Below are 17,631 nucleotides of genomic sequence, written 5' to 3'. Positions count from 1 at the left end.
ATGAGCTTGTAGCGATTGCGGTTTTGACCCTTCTTTCATGTTTTGCCACTTCGACTGGGCCGGTCGGGGGTCGAGCTGCCCGATCAGCTCGTGGGGGTCCAGGGGGCAGCGCCCCTGGCGAGGGTCGAGCTGTTCGGTCAGCTCGCGAAAGTCTAGGGGGCAGCGCCCCTTGGCGGGTCCTAGGGCAGTGCCCTGGCAAGGTTGAGGGGCAGTGCCCCCAAAACAAAAATGCAAAATGCATTCGAAGTTGCTTGTCCGCTCGAGTGGCCGTTTATGCGCTCGAGCGAAGAATGTTTGGTTTCAGAAGTTTGACCTGTCTACAAAAGTACTAGGTTAGTGTATTTGACATTCAAGCGGGGCATTTCATGCTCGAGCGGAGCATGCTATATCAGTTCGTGAATCTGATATTTCATATCACTTTTGCAGTCTTCTCTCTCGCTCTCTAAAACTCTCTAGAATTCCCGATCGGGAGTTTCTCTCTCTAAAAGTCATCTTCTCTATTTGATTTCTCCAAATCTATTGGGATTTAGGCCTAAGTTCTTCACCAAAGTTGATTATCATCTCGAGGGTTTCGTTGTGTGCGGTGAAGACCGAGTTTCGACACTGTTGATTTTGGGGGTTTCATTTCATTTATTCTTCAAAACTTGAGGTAGGGATTTTCTTCGAGTTATATATATGTTTTTGCAAGATCAAGATGATTTTTAAAATCATCCTTTGATTAGCTTTGAGAAATTGATTGTTGATTTCAATAAGATGAGTGATTTTGAAAGAGGGTTTAATTTCTTTTCCTTTTAAAATAGAAATTGAAGGTTTTGAACCATATTGATTGAAGAAAGATGATTTTGGGGAGATTCTTCTAAATATTTTGGAGATGAATGGTTTTGGTGAGAAAACCTAGAAATTGGGTCTTTTCTTGAAAGATGTTGACAATCTTTGGAAGATGTTGTCATATTTATTTTGTGTACCAAAATAAATGGATGTTTTAAAAATTGTTTATTCATATATAAATAACGAATTTTGTGAAAAAAAAAAAATGAGAAATGTTGTTTATTTTGGAAATTGTTGTCAAAATGTTGATTTAGTCTTGAATTGACTAAATTGTTGAGATTACTCGAAATGTGGGAATTACGTTATTCTCTTAAATGAATTGGATATAAAAGTATATATATATATATATATATATTCATCTTGTGGAATTGTGTTGAAAAGAGGATTGGAAATTTTGATCACAATGGTATATTGTGTGGAACAATTGAGTATGGAAGTAATGTTGCATTGCATTATTAAGCATATATTGGCATTTCAATTCATTGGACTATGTTAAGCTTTGGAAATTTGCATTGAGAAAAGAATGTTGGGAAATGGGTTTTCATGAAATGGTTTTGGGATAAATACGGTGGTAAGTCTTGATAAGTGGTGTAGATGAAATTGTTTAAGTTGGCCTGAGTGTCCTTAGTGAAAGACCAGAAAGTCGCACGGATAGGTGTCGAGTCTTCTGATTAATACCGGTAAAAATGACAATTGATAGTACTCGTATAGTCTACTTGCAGACATCGACCTAGGAATTACTAGAGTTGTATTTACCGACCCCTTTAATTAAATTGATAAATTTTGAATAGTTGAAGTTGCATAACATCGTTGAGCATGATGGTTTTCAAAAGATGAAGATGTGTTTTATTTTCAAAAATGCATTGCATGGTATGTGCATTCATATCTTTAGACTTGTATAAAATATATATACTTTGTTAAGGATTTCCTATTGGACTTTATGCTCACCCTATTGGATTTTTGTACAGAAAAAGACATGGTGAATTCGCCTAATTGAGGGCGTCAAAATGTGTGTGTTGAGAGCACTAAAGTTCTCATTTGCTGTGATCCTATTTGTAAGCCAAGGGCTATGTATGTGTTGGTTTGAATAACCATTTCGTGTGCCGGGCTTAAATCTTGGAAGATTGTAAACCCTTGGGGGTGCTTATTTGGTTATTTACTTGTTGTTGAATCAATGTAATATCGCATGAGAAACTATTATTATTATGTAATGCAAGTATGAGAAGTTATATTTGGTTTTCCTTTAAAAGAGGCATGATTGTTGCATTATCATTTGGGCTAGAAATTTGGGACGTTATATTCTTAGTCAACAATTGTTGGCTCAGAGAAACCCTAATCATACCCTCAATCATGTTCTCTTCATCAATGGGTGATATTGCTTTGGCATTATCTAATTGAATTTTAGCCACCCAAAAAAAAAAAAAAAAAAAATCAAATTTAATCACAAGAAACAAAAAAACAAACAAGCAAATTAAGCAAAAATACATATGAAAGAGAGAGAGAGAGAGAGAGAATGATTTGTAGATTCATATCACAACTCTGGTAAAATCACTTATCCACTGGCTTCATCAATGGAGTTTTTGAGACTCCATCTTTGTCTTCATCTTCATCTTCATCTTCATCTCCTTCTATGTTGATGCCTCTGCCTCTCATCTTAGCAACCTGTATTGGATTGGTTTAGGTTTTCTTGCATACATATATATATATATATAGACATCCTCTAACTAGGTTTTTTTTGGCCTTGTTTTCACAAAAAAGGTAGGAGAAATTGCAAATCAGTGGAGTGTTTTCAAAATAATTGTAAATTTGTGAAAAAGTTTATCACTTTTAATTATTAAAATTGATAAAGTATTCCACTAATTTGCAATTATTTTGAGAGGATCCACTGAATTACAATTCTTCCAGAAAGGTATACAATTTAAGTTTTGAACAATGTTAGGGATCTCAACAAAATTACTAATTGTTTTTTTTACCAAATACTCAAATGTGGAGTCCACACTCATATGGGTCCCGGTCCCACACCATATGAGTGTTGGGTAAAAATTGATAATTTTATTAGGATATCTAAGCATTTTTCTTAAGTTTTTGGCAAGTAATAATAAGTGTAGGTAAGACTAATTAATACTTTAAGTTTTTGGAAAATACCATTAAGTGCTCGAGAGAATAAGTATAATATTAGGATTATGATAAGAAAATTAATTTTAAAAATATTATAAAAAGGTTTAAAATTTTGTAAAATCATTGCAAAAAAATGTTTTCAAAATCAGTTTTTATTGTTTTTATTGTTTAATTGGGACAAAGATGGTATCTCTCGAACCAGGTCAAGGTAAGGGATGAGAAAGGCAGGTTTAACACGCATTAGATTTGGGTTGAGAATGAGATTTTATGATTTTCCAAAAAATTCGGCTTAAATTATTATTATTAATTTTACAACAACAATGCTAGGTAGCTCAAAATTTTGTGGCTCAAATAGCTCAAATCACTCAAAACGACGTCGTTTTGAGTGTAAATGAGTATAAAACGACGTTGTTTTGACAGATTTGAGCCATTTGAGCCACAAAATTTTGAGCTACCAAACATTTTTCATTTTACAATTTTCAAATTCAATTAACATATCAATTGCTCCATTGTGTTCGTTATATGAAGCCTTAATCAATAAGTTGAAAAGTTGCTCCATTTTGTTTTGTTTACAAATTGAGTGACTCATGATTAACCGAAGTATGGGCATGAGTTATTTCTTTAATTTAAATTTATTTTACATGATACAATCTAATTAAAAATAAGAAAGAAGAAGAAAAGATGATGTTTAACAACGGCAACAAGAAGTGAATTATGACCGCGTACAATTAAATGTCAATTAACGTGCCTGTTTGGCGCAGCTTAAAAGCTGTTTATTTTAGCTTTCAGTTTAATTTAAGCTATTTTGATGTGTTTGGTTTAACTTAACAATGCAGCTTATAACTTTTTGTAAGTCAGAAATCAGCTTATTCTTTGAGTGGGGCAGGAGATGCTTAATTTATAAATCAAAAATCAGATTATATTCATAGTTATAAGGTATAAGCTGTTAAGCCATAAATTATAAGTACTTTCTCACAGCTCTAGTAAACAGGGCTAACATCATGTTGCCTTTAATACAAATATGAGTTAATTATAATGTCCACAGATTGCTATTCGATGACATTTATGATAATGCCGATTATAAGTGACTACTGACGGGTGCTAAACATCAGAAAGATAAGACGTCATTAATTTTATAATGTTTAACAATAATTGTTGTCTTATCTTAAAATAATTGTGGCCGATTAAAAAAAAAATTGTGTCCTCCTTTACAACGTTCTCATATGTACTTGTCATTAAATGTTTTTTAATAGATACTGATTAGGGATGATGATTTGATTATCTATTATTTAGCCTCCATTTAAGAAGTGGGTTGGCTTTTTAATTTTTTGACTTTTTTGGTTATTTTAATCTGGACTAAAAAATTTGGTTTGAGAATGACTTTTTGGCTTTTTACTTTTTTGATTTTTTTTGTGAGAGAATAGTGTAATGATTATGTGTTAGATACGATATTTTGTTTGTTGTGACTAAAATAGCCTATTTTGTCTTTTGTGGCTATTTTAGCCACAAAACCACTTGCCAAACACCACCTTAACTAGAAAAATTTTAAATGAAAAATATCCAGCAATATTAAAATAAAAATGAGGTTTAATATGACCCAAACAAATATTGGACAAATTATGATCCATTATGTTTTTGGTGGGAAGAGCCTTAAATATTGAGCAAATTAAGATTTACTATAGCTTTGGCAGGGAAAACATTAAATTACGTGTCATTTTGGAAATAATGGTAAAAAATTAATTTTTTAATTTTTTTACCAAAAAATCAATTTTTTACCAAAAACAATTCAATTTTTTATCAAAAAAGTCAAAAAAAATTAACTTTTATCAACTTTCCAAAAAACCTCTACAAAGGGTCCAATTAAAATAAGAAAGAAGTAGAAAAGATGGTGTTTAACAACTGCAACATGAATTAAATTATGACGGCGTACAATTAAATGTCAATTAACATCATATTACCATCACGTCGCCTTTAATACAGATCTAAGTTGATTATAATGTGCAACCGATTAAAAAAAAATTGTTGTCCTCTCTTTACAACGCTCTCATATGTACTTGTCATTAAATGTTCTTTAATAGGTACTGACTAGGGATAGTGATTTGATTATCTATTATCTAATCAGAAAAATTTAAATGAAAAATATCCAGCGATATTAAAAGAAAAATTAGGTTTAATATGACCAGGGCCGACTCTAAGTATAGACTCACCAAGTCATGGTCTAAGGTCTCTTAAAATAAACTCAAAAAATAGATCTTTTTTATTATAATTTAGTGTAATATATTAAGTATGTTTTATGTTTAAAAAAAATTAAAGAAAGCCTAAACTAACTTAAAATAAATTGATCCATTCAAAAATTGAAAGGCCCATTCAAAAAAATTAACATTGTTATCCATTGATAATAGATCCAAAAAAGGGTCCCCCTATTATAATTTAGTGTAATATATTAGGTATGCTTTAAATTCAAAAAATTAAGGAAGGCCCAAACTAATTTAAAATAAATTGACTCATTAAAAAAATTGAAAGACCCATTTAAAATAATTAGCATTGTTATCTATTAAAAATGATTTTGTAAAACAACTAGATTATGCAAGTATGATTTATTTATTTACTTCTAAAAATGTAAAAAGAGAGAAAATCAAACGATACTTGTTAGTTGTTATAATGTAATGTTGAGTATTTTTGTGATTTTGACACAAATCTTTTGCCTTTTACCTTCATTTTTTTTTTTTCATTCAATGAATAAAAAAATGTGAAGGGCCTTTTTATAATTTATCAGTTGATTATTGGTTTTGGATTGCAGAAATCTCAGGACTGGGCCTGAATATGACCCCAACAAATATTGGGCAAATTATGATCTATTAAGTTTTTGGTGGGAAAAGCATTAAGGGCTGGTTTGTGATGATCTAAATAAGTGCACTTTTTGACTTTTTATGAAATATGGGTTGGATATGGGTTGGGTTTGCAGTTAAAAATCCTAAGTGATTCTTGATTAGATCAAGATTAAAATATTCCAAATCCCAATTATTCAAAACACGCAATCTAAATCATCAAGCACTTATGAAAGTGATTTAGATTGTTGTTTTTCTGAATAAATAATAAATCAACACAAACGATTTTTACGTGGAAAAACCACAATTGAAGAACCTTCAATTGTAATTAAAAATCACGACCGAAACGCCACTAATCAATCCACTACTGAAGAAAGAAAGATTACAAGGATAATACACAAATTACCCAACTCAGTCAATTTGTCTTCACACCTTCTATAATTCTTTCACCAAGCTTTCGTCTCGGAACTAATCAACCTGAAGTTGAATCCACAACTTCGCTTGTCGAATCAACGACTACGTACAGAATCAAACGCCTTTGAAACTCTACGTTTGAATCTTCAGAATCCCCCGAAGATTAACACTCTTGTATGTATTTGATCAACCTCGATATGTGCTTCTCAATTCATGAGTGTAATACTCATTCAATCTTCTCAAGGAAAACTCACAAAAATCTTCAAAAGAAAAACTCAAATAAAACCCTAAAAAACCTTAAACAAGATCTAGGAGAAGTAATCCTAAAATTGACCCAACATGTGAATATATAGAATCTGAGATCGCGTGGTTCGCTCGAGCGTGGGAATTCCCGCTCGAGCGAAGACTGCATATTCCGTGATTCATACAAGGTCCACGCTCGAGCGGACGTTTCTGCGCTCGAGCGTAGAATCACCATATCCAGTATTTCTTGCAGGCAAAGCAGAGATTCTGTGAGTGTGTAATCCCCGCTCGAGCGTCACTTTCCCGCTCAAGCGGGAAAACCAAAACTGGAAAATTATAATATGTTATAACCTTGGTTTTGATCCATGAAATTTGACATCAAAGAGACCTAACAATCTCCCCCTTTGTCAAATCCTGGACAAAACCATTCTAAGACAATTTCCTTAACAAAATCACTAAACCAATTTTCCTATCAAAATCACAAAAACAAGACTAACAATACCAACAACTATGAGCCAACATTAGTATCCATGAAAATCTAAAAAGCCACGCTTTTGAACAATCACCCTGAAAGAAAAACAACCACACAATGCCAACCAAAATCTGTGGAACTGTATTAAAGAACAAAATATAAATCCATCCATCAAAAAAAAAATATATATCCAACATATATAACTATACCATACAGCTATCCAACTGTACCAAGGAAGGATATAAACCAATAGTAAAGTAAAACGATTGTTTCATCACAACTGTACCAACTGTGTACCAAGTGGACTAATTGAAAAACCACTCCCTTTTTTTGTCCGGGAGGGATCAAAAAATAAGAGAAATAGACCAGAACTACAAAGATCATGGAGCAGGGGGCTGGGACTGCACTGAAGCAAAGACAGAATCTGAGGCAGCTGAGTAGAAGATTGAGCCACGGACTCCGCAATGCACTGGGAAGAAGCCTCCAACGCACTGAACTGGGTATCAGCTGCGGTCTCAAGATCGGTGAGCCTGGCCTCAAAGATATCCATCCTCCCCTCGAGGTGGTCAAACCGGGAAGCAACAGATCTCTCAAAGGAGTGAAGCTGACCACAAACCGTACGAACTGGAGGGAGCTGCTCCCCCTCACCAATATCTCCGCTAGCAGCAGCAGCATCATACTCAGCCTCTTCGGCCATGGCTGCAGCATCACTAGTACCCGCACCAGATCTACTGGAACCAGAAGAAACCCCCCGAATATGAGACTGACTCCCGGAGACAGTCTTTTTGGTGAAAGGCCGGGAAGGGGACGCAAATTCATTCTCATCAAAAACAGGGACCTCAAACTTGGCGAGAAGCCAGTTTATGAGGCACCCATAGGGTAAACCAAGATTGTTGCGCTCAAAAGCAGTAACCATCTTTTGAATGATTAATGTGGCAAGATCTATGGGACGATTTTGAGCAACGCACTGAAGGACGAACCCTTGGTCCTGGTTAATTTTGGAGCTATGGGTGGTAACAATGATATTGGCACACACAATAAGGTTGAGCAACCTAAATTGTGGGAGAAGCTCATTTTGCTTAATCAGGGAACCAGAGGGCCAAGAATGGGGAAAACCACAAAGGGTGTGGGCAACCTCATTAAAGTCACAAGTGGGGCGCACTGGAAAAGGATAGAAGATGGGGAATCTTTCAGTAACCCCTAACAGCTCGCGAATAAGGTCGGTGGTAACAGTAATGGATTTAGACCGGATCCAAGTCTTAAAGGAGACTGTTTGATTTGAAGACCCAAAAAATAAGACAACTCTCCCATCATGCTCATCTAAAACTCATGTGTCATGCAATCCGAAAAATATTTCACAAGATGATCAGCAGTGGATCCAAACACAATATCATCAACATAAATTTGAACAACAAGAATATGAGACTTAGTATGTTTCACAAATAAGGTCTAATCCACACTACCCCTTTGAAAGTCATAATCAAGAAGGAATGTAGTAAGTCTATCATACTAAGCCCGAAGGGCTTGTTTCAATCCATACAAAGCGTTGTCTAACTTGTAGACATGATTTGGACATTTAGGATCTTCAAACCCTTTTGGTTTCTCAACATGTGCCTCTTCTTTCACGTACCCATTCAGAAAGGCACTTTTCACATCCATTTGAAACAATTTGAAACCAAGATAACAAGCAACACCAAGTAAAATACGAATATATTTGAGACGTGCAACTGGGGCAAACGCCTCATCATAGTCAACACCCTCTACCTGTGTGTAGCCTTGAGCAACCAACCTGGCTTTATTCCTAACCACAGTACCATTCTCATCAGATTTATTTTTAAAGATCCACTTGGTACCTATCACATTCATGTCTTTAGGTCTGGGAACTAGAGTCCAAACATTGTTACGTTCAAATTGACCTAATTCTTCATGCATAGCATTGACCCAACTATCATCTAGCAAGGCCTTTTTAAAATTCTTAGGTTCAATTAATGAAACATAACACATATGTGATACCTCATCCCGAATCTGTCTTCGGGTTTTCATTCGATCCGATACACTTCCAATCACCTGTTGGGCTGGATGATTCAGTTTCACCCTTGCTGATGGTTTGAACTCAGGACTTGTGGTGACAGAAGCATTAGGAGTGATGTTTCTTTGTGCACTCTTTGGACTAGAACTGGCCTGTGAGGATGGTGCTGTCATAACTTCTTGTGATTGGACCTCAGCTTCTCTTTGACTTTGTAGTTCAGTATCCAAGATTGGAGACTCACCATTGTCATCCTCATTTGTTGCTGGAGTAGGTGAACCTGTGTCATCTATAACAACATTGATTGATTCCATTAAAGAAGAAGTTCGTAGGTTATAGACTCGAAAAGCCCCACTAGTGGTTGAATACCCTAGAAAAATACCTTCATCACTTCGGGAGTCAAATTTTCCCAAAGGCTCTCTATCTTTGAAAATGTAACACTTACTCTCAAAAGTTTTGAAGTATTTTACATTAGGTTTCAATCCTTTCCACAATTCATATGGAGTTTGTAAAGTGCCGGGCCTTAAATACACGCGATTTATGACATAAACAGTAGTATTTAGGGCTTCAACCCAAAACTTTGGAGGAAGTTTCTTACTAATGAGCATGACCCTAGCCATTTCTTGAACAACTCTGTTCTTCCTCTCAACCACTCCATTTTGTTATGGAGAAATAGGTGCAGAAAATTCATGCTTAATTCCATGCATATCACAAAAATCCGAAAACGAACTGTTTTCAAATTTATGACCATGATCAGTTCAGATTCTTATGATACGTCCAATAGAAACACCATGTTCATTTTAAATTTTAAGGACTAAGGCCTGGAAAGCATCAAACGCATCAGATTTTTCCTTTAAAAAATTTACCCACGAAAATCGAGTAAAATCATCAACAGTTAAAAAAATATATCTTTTACCTCAAATGCTTTCAGTGCGAGTAGGACCCATTAAATCCATGCGAACCAATTCAAGAGGACGTTTGGTTGTAAAGCTGTTCACCTTTTTATGAGGGGCACGGGTTTGCTTTCCAAGTTGACATGGTCCACACACATGGTTCAGATTCTTACCCAGTTTAGGTACTCCTCTCATAAGCTCTTTGTTAGTTATCTTAGTTAGGTTTTTGAAATTCATATGACCTAATCTTTGATGCCACAAATCAATATTACTTATAATGGCAGAGTGACAAGTGAGATCATTCGTAGTAACAATCCCATAGCAGTTATCAGATGTGCGAACCCCATGCAAGACAGTATTTCCCTTTTTATCCAAAATTTCACATTTATTTTTTGAAAACAATACTTCATGGTGGGAATCACACATTTGACTAATGCTCAAAAGATTTGCTTTAAGACCATCAACAAGAAGAGCATTTTCGAGCTTAGGAAGACCAGCAACACTTATAGAGCCCTTACCAATGACTCTAGAAGTGCCGCCATCTCCAAATGTAACAATTCCTCCTTCATATTTTTCAAGGGAGGTGAAGTAGGATTTGTTACCGGACATGTGACGAGAGCACCCACTATCAAGATACCACATGTATGAGTCATGTGCCTTTAGGGCAGTGTGAACAACTAAACAAGTCAAATCATCTTTTCTCACCCAAATCTTTTTGGTCTTGGTAAATGTCTTGGCGTTGTGAATACCCTCTTGAATCTTGGTATTCTGCCTAGACATGTAAGGTTGTCTCCTAACCCAAAAAGTATTCAAATTTTTACCCTTTTGAGACACCTTACCAAGCTATTCATAGCAATAAGGACGAATGTGGCCATACCTACCACAGTGATGACAAATAAAAACAGGTTTTACCTCCCTTTTGTTGATCTTACCAACTTTAGGTAGATGAAAAGAGAGATTAGCCTGGTCTACCTTCAACTTTCCTTTTGCTTGAGTCTTCAGGTCATGTGAAGTAGAGCCTGTCTCTTGTGAGCTGTCGCACCATAGCCTAGCCCACTTTTGTCACAACCCATTTGTTGAAACCCGAGGATGTCTTTTAAAGATTTGGACCCTTTGTTTCACATAGCAATAGTGGCTCTAGCAATACGGAGTTCTTCATCTTTCTGACAGACTATCTCTTCCAATGTAGCTTCTGGCATCTCAAGGCTTTCAAGCTTCTCTTCATATGTGGAATACACCTTCAGAAGTTCATTCCTTTCCGTTTTACAGGATATAAGTTTTCCACATAAGTCTTGCCTGTCACTTGAGATCTTGATGATATTCTGCTTTGCTGCTACAAGTTCTCCTTTCGGCTTGACATTTTCATTTTCACATGCTTTGAGTTTGAGAGAGAGTTTATCATTGATTTTGGAGAAATTCAGAGATTCCTCGTAAAGCTTTTCGTAGGCTTGTTGCAGTTTGTTAGGTTTTATTCTTGGCAACCCTGTTTGACAAAACTCCTTTCAGTTGTATTTGTTTTCGCACCTTTTATTTCAGTGAGGGTACGAGTTTATTAGATGCGAATCTAACTCGAATCGTGCCTTTGTCAATTTACATGGATCAAAACCAAGGTTGTAAGAGGATCAAGTTTTCCAGATTTTTCAATTTTGGTCGTCCCGCTCGAGCGGGGAAAGTGACGCTCGAGCAGGGATTGCAAGCTCACAGCATCTCTGTTTCACCTGAAAAAGTACTGGATTGTGTGATTCGATGCTCGAGCGTGGAAAATTCCGCTCAAGTGTGAAGCCTATATGAATCACACAATTTTGAAGCCTCCGCTCGAGCGGGAATTCCCACGCTCGAGTAGACCGCGCGAACACAGATTCTTGGATTTCTATAAGGAATTGGTTTTCTTTCAAAACTAGGATTACTTTGGTTTTCTATAAGTAGTTGGTTTTCTCCCAAAACTTGGACAAGTCTTTCAGATCTTCTTTTTGGATTCTAAGGTTTATATCTGGGGATATTTTGCTAGTTTTCTTTGATGTTTTGATTGAGTATTCAACTCATGATTTGAAGAGTATACATCAAAGGATTATTTGTTTGTTCTAAAAAAATAGAGAGTTGTTCTTCGGTGGATTCTGAAGAATTCAAGCCTGAACCTTTGGTGGATTCCGGAGTGGCTCATCGTCAAGACAATTTCGAGGTGAAGACGGGGTTGGAAGAGGCACATAGAGGTTGGTTCAATTCGGGTATGGGTTCGCTAGGTAATTGAGAGTATACCTGTGCAATTCCTTTATATCTTCTTAGCGGATTGTTTTGTGGCTGTTGCCCGTGATTTTTTTTTATCACAATTGGAGGTGTCCAATTGTGATTTTTCCATGTTAAAATCGTTGTGTCGAATTGTCTTGATTGTTTGATTAGGATTGTTTTATTGCTTAAAATTGATACATAACCACAAATCAACATCTAGAGGATTTCTAGAATTTTCAATTGGTATTAGAGCGGGTCGTTCTATTTTTTTTTTAAAATAATATATCTTTTAGAACGAGATCTTGTTTGATTTGTGATAATGGGTTCAATTCGTGAGGGAAATTCTATGGTTCGACCACCTCTACTTGACGGATCCAATTATTCTTTTTGGAAAGCTCGGATGAGATCGTTTTTGAAATCTATAGATGAAAAAGTTTGGCAATCTGTCATGAATGGGTGGACTGAACCAACAATTACCGTTGATGGAGTAACTTTCCCCAAACCAATTGAAAAGTGGGACACAATTGATTACCAAAATAGTAGCTGGAATAGTAAAGCTATCAATTCTCTCTTTTGCGCTGTCACACCTGAAGAGTTTAGTCGTATTTGCAATTGTAAAGTCGCAAAAGAGGCTTGGGATATCTTACAAACTATTCATGAGGGCACTCATTCGGTGAAACGCTCAAAACTTCAAAGGCTCACATCTAGTTTCGAAAACCTTTCAATGAAAGATAGTGAGACCTTTGATGAATTTTATGCAAAGTTGAGTGACATTATAAATTCCAGCTTCAATTTAGGTTGAAAAATACCAGAATCCAAAGTTGTGGGAAAAATTTTGAGATCCTTGCCCGATCGGTTCCAACCAAAAGTTACAGCTATTGAGGAGGCTCAAGATGTTGACAACCTCAAGCTAGATCAGTTGGTTGGAAATCTCCAAACTTATGAGGCACATAGAAATTTCAAAAGGAAACAAAAAGATATTGCTTTTAGTAGTGCTCATGGAGTTGGAGAGGATTCTGATGAGGATTGTGAGATAGATTTCAAGATTACGGCTGCTTTTGTTAAACAATTTTAAAAAAAAATTCTGAAAAAGAATCCTAAACTTTTGGAATCTACTTATACTCATAAATCTAAAGGCAAAGATAAACTCAAAATTAATCCTATAGCCAAGAAGGAGAAATGAAAGATACAAGGGAACTCTGAAAGAGTCCAATGCTATGAATGCTAAGGATTTGGCCACTTTGCTTCAGAATGCCCTACTCGTTTGAGGAAGAAGAAAGCCCTCTCCATCATTTGGGATGATGAATCAGAATCTGATGAAGATGAAAGTGACAATGAAGATCAAGGTGAAGGAGGACATAAACAATTCCTTGCTTTCATGGTGGTTTCTGAAACTGAAGGACGAACATAGTATCTGAAGAGCCCTGTTGAGACTACCACTGATGATGAATCCTCGGGAAGTGATGTTGAAGAGCTTGAGCAAGCTTATGAAAAGTTGTATAAGGAATCTCTTAAGTTATCCAAATTGAATGACAAACTCACTATGAAACTCACAGCATGTGAAAATGAGAATGTCAAACTAAATGAGGAGATTTCCGAGGCTAGGATTGATGCCATCAAGATAGCTAATGATCGACAAGCTCTTTGTGCAAAACTCTTGACTTGTGAGACAGAGAGGAACGAGCTACAACAAATCTATGCAACATATGAAGAAAAAATTGAAACTCTCGAGATGTCTCAAGTTGCTTTGGAAGAACTAATGATCAAGAAAGAGGAAGTACTCAAGTGTGCCATAGTTACCATTGGTCTTTGGAACAAAAGATCAAAGGCTTTGGACAATATCATTGGGTCTCAACAAATCTGTTCTGACAAGAGTGGCATTGGCTTTGGTGGTAAGAAAGAGCAAAAACAAAGTGCATCAACATCTCATGATACAAGAACTCAAGGAAAGGGAGAACAAAAAATTCAACATAAGGATGGACTTCTCAAACTTCCTAGAGTTGGTAAGGTAAAAGAAAAGAAGGTACACCCTGTTTTTATTTGTCATCATTGTGGTATGCATGGTCATAGTCGCCCTTATTGTTATAAGTTGCATGGGAGAGTGTCTTTGCCTAGACCTAAAAATTGGAAGTTGGAAGCCAAGTCGAGAAGGGTTCCCATTGTAGGGGAAAGGAACCACAACGTCAAGACACCACCTAGGAACTGCAATTCTCACAACTTTGTTCGTACTAAAGCAGTTTGGGTGAGAAAACTTGACTTGTGTTAATTTGTTTTGTCATTTTAATTTTTGGGTTTTTGTGTGTTTTTTTTTTTTGTCATTACATGTGTGCTTGTTCGTTTTTTGTCTTGCTTTGGTTAAGAAAAAAAATTAAAAAAATATAAAAATAACCCAAAAAGATTTTCTTAGTATGGTTTTGCAAGCTTGAAATTTTTGAGTGGTCCTTAGTGCATATTGGAATTGATGAGAATATCCATTACATGTTAATATATGTGTGCTTTCTGTGGTCATTACTCGTTTTGGAGTGTGTATTTTTTGATTAGTATGTCTCATTCTGAATACACTCTTGGATTAGCAAATTTTGGAGTCTTCCGCCTTAGTGATTATTTTTTCTCTATGGACTTCTGTCATTGATCTTTTGCGTTTCTAGAGGAATTGATCCATACTAGTATATCATGGGCGATGTTGAGTCTCTTAACCACCTTCCATCTTTTTGCACCTCCACGGCTTTTCCCTTAATTCTTTGCAGTCTAGCCATGAGGAAAAGGCTACCTTAGCGTCACCAACCAGGCCATCCTTATTATATCCATGCTTCTCTGGTTCGGTTTCCATACTCTTGAGCGTGTCAGCCGCCAATGAGTGTGCAAAAGAAAAAGAAAAAGAAAAAGAAAAAGAAAGCGAAGAAGAAAAATATGCAAAAGAAAGAAAAAATGTGCAAAAGAAAGAAAGAAAAAAAAAGAGAAAAGATTCATTGATTGAGGGGGAGCCTCCGCCTTTACTCACCAAATACCCCTTGATTCCTAGTGGTTTGACTTTCCTGTGTTGTGCTTAGATTCTCTTGCCAGAGGTCCAACTTTCAGATCATTACTAGGATTGAATCTAGTGTTTGTCGAACTCCAAGAGTCACACACACACTTTTATCATGGGATCTATGTTTTTCACATAATGCATCACTTTCTTTCATGAGGAATCTTCTACAGACTGTGCACATGGTGTTTACTAGTAATTGTGTTTATTGGATAATCTTGTGTGTTCTAAGGTACAAATCTGAGATTTCTTGCTTGCTCCACCATATTGTTTTTGTTGTTTTCTTCTTGTTCACTGTTTTCAGTGTTTGTGGTTGCTTTTAGTGAGGGGGAGTTTGGTTCATCTTGATTTGGGTTGGTAAGGGAGTTTGTTTTTTCTTTGCAAGAGTTGTTTAGCATGAACACTTTGATATGTTTGGTAAGGGAGATTGGCTATATGTTTTGCATGTTGCTATGCATTGTTTGCTTATTATTTCCTTCTTGCATACTCCTGATATTTACATCGTCATATCATTGCTTGTGTGGTTTATGATCTTTCTTTTGTTGTTTGAGAGTTGTTTTTCATGAGTTTTAGTTTTCATCTATTCATGTTTTCCATCTCATGTTTCAAGTTAATCGTGTTATATGTCTATTGCTTTTTCATATACTCTTGTGGGACTAATAGTTGTTTTGGAGATTGTGACACTAATAACTGTTTTGCAGATCATGACCTTGAGAAAGAAGTTGGCTTTTGTTGGCTGTAATGGGTTGGGGTGTTTAGGATTTTATTTGTTAGGTGTGTTTTGTCACGGCATTGCCAAAGGGGGAGATTGTTAGGTTTTATTCTTGGCAACCACGTTTGACAAAACTCCTTTCAGTTGTATTTGTTTTCGCACCTTTTATTTCAGTGAGGGTATGAGTTTATTAGATGCGAATCCAACCCGAATCGTGCCTTTGTTAATTTTCATGGATCAAGACCGAGGTTGTAAGAGGATCAAGTTTTCCAGATTTTCTAATTTTGGTCGTCCCGCTCGAGCGGGGAAAGTGACGCTCGAGCGGGGATTGCAAGCTCACAACATCTCTGTTTTGCCTGAAAAAGTACTGGATGGTGTGATTCGACGCTTGAGCGTGGAAACTTCCGTTCGAGCGTGAAGCCTATATGAATCACACAATTTTGAAGCCTCCGCTCGAGCGGGAATTCCCACGCTCGAGCGGACCGCGCGAACACAGATTCTTGGATTTCTATAAGGAATTGGTTTTCTTCCAAAACTATGATTACTTTGGTTTTCTATAAGTAGTTGGTTTTCTCCCAAAACTTGGACAAGTCTTTCAGATCTTCTTTTTGGATTCTAAGGTTTATATCTGGGGATATTTTGCTAGTTTTCTTTGATGTTTTGATTGAGTAGTCAACTCATGATTTAAAGAGTATATATCAAAGGATTATTTGTTTGTTCTAAAAAAAAGAGAGAGTTGTTCTTTGGTGGATTCTGAAGAATTCGAGCCTGAAGCTTTGGTGGATTCCGGAGTGGCTCATCGTCAAGACAATTCCGAGGTGAAGACGGGGTTGGAAGAGGCACATAGAGGTTGGTTCAATTCGGGCGTGGATTCGCTAGGTAATTGAGAGTATACCTGTGTAATTCCTTTATATCTTCTTAGTGGATTGTTTTGTGGCTGTTGCCCATGGTTTTTTTTATCACAATTGGAGGTGTCCAATTGTGGTTTTTCCACATTAAAATCGTTGTGTCGATTTGTCTTGATTGTTTGATTGGGATTGTTTTATTGCTTAAAATTGAAACATAATCACAAATCAACATCTAGAGGATTTCTAGATTTTTCACAGTTCATCACCATTAACCTCATCATTGTCTTCTGATGTTTCATCATCCTCTTTTTGCTCTTCATTCTCCTTGACCTCATCCAATCTAGCAACTAAAGCGGGAAAGTTGCTGGATGATGGTGAAGGTGAATCTCTTCTTTCATGAAATTGGCTCAGAATTTCCCATGGATCTTTAGCCTTTGTGCAGTCAGCAACCCGTTGTTGTTCTTCATTCGAAATTGCTCCACGAATAGTAATCAAGGTTCTCTGATTGTTCGGATTGTTAGCACTTTCTGTATCTTCTTCAATGGCTTGCCAGCCTTCTGGGTCAAAAGCTCTCAGAAAAGCCCTCATTCTGATCTTCCAATACAGGTAGTTACTCCCATCAAAGGTGGGAGCATGATGCAGGTTCTGACCACGAGCTAATTCCGCTGGTTTTGGAAGAGGTTGAGTGAAAGTGGACCAAAATGCCATGAAAGCACTATCCTCGTCTTCTCCGGATTCAGGTTCTTCGGGTTCTTGCTCCGACCCGCTTTCATTATCCCAAGTCACAGTGTAGACTTTCTTTCGATTCTTTTTTGAAGGACATTCAAGGGCAATATGGCCAAACCCTTGACATTCATAGCATTTGACCCCTTGCACCTTTACAATATTCTTTTCAGTTTTTTGAGCAGGTTTTGGTGGAAAAGTTTTGGGTTTTTCATTACTCTTGTCTTTTGAAATAGGGTCTCTAAAATTAGGCTTCTTTTTCTTCAATTTTTTTT

Source organism: Camellia sinensis, chromosome 9 (genome assembly GCF_055761805.1).
Source record: "Camellia sinensis isolate YWXY chromosome 9, ASM5576180v1, whole genome shotgun sequence".
Lineage (NCBI taxonomy): Eukaryota > Viridiplantae > Streptophyta > Magnoliopsida > Ericales > Theaceae > Camellia > Camellia sinensis.
This window is presented reverse-complemented; position numbering follows the sequence as displayed.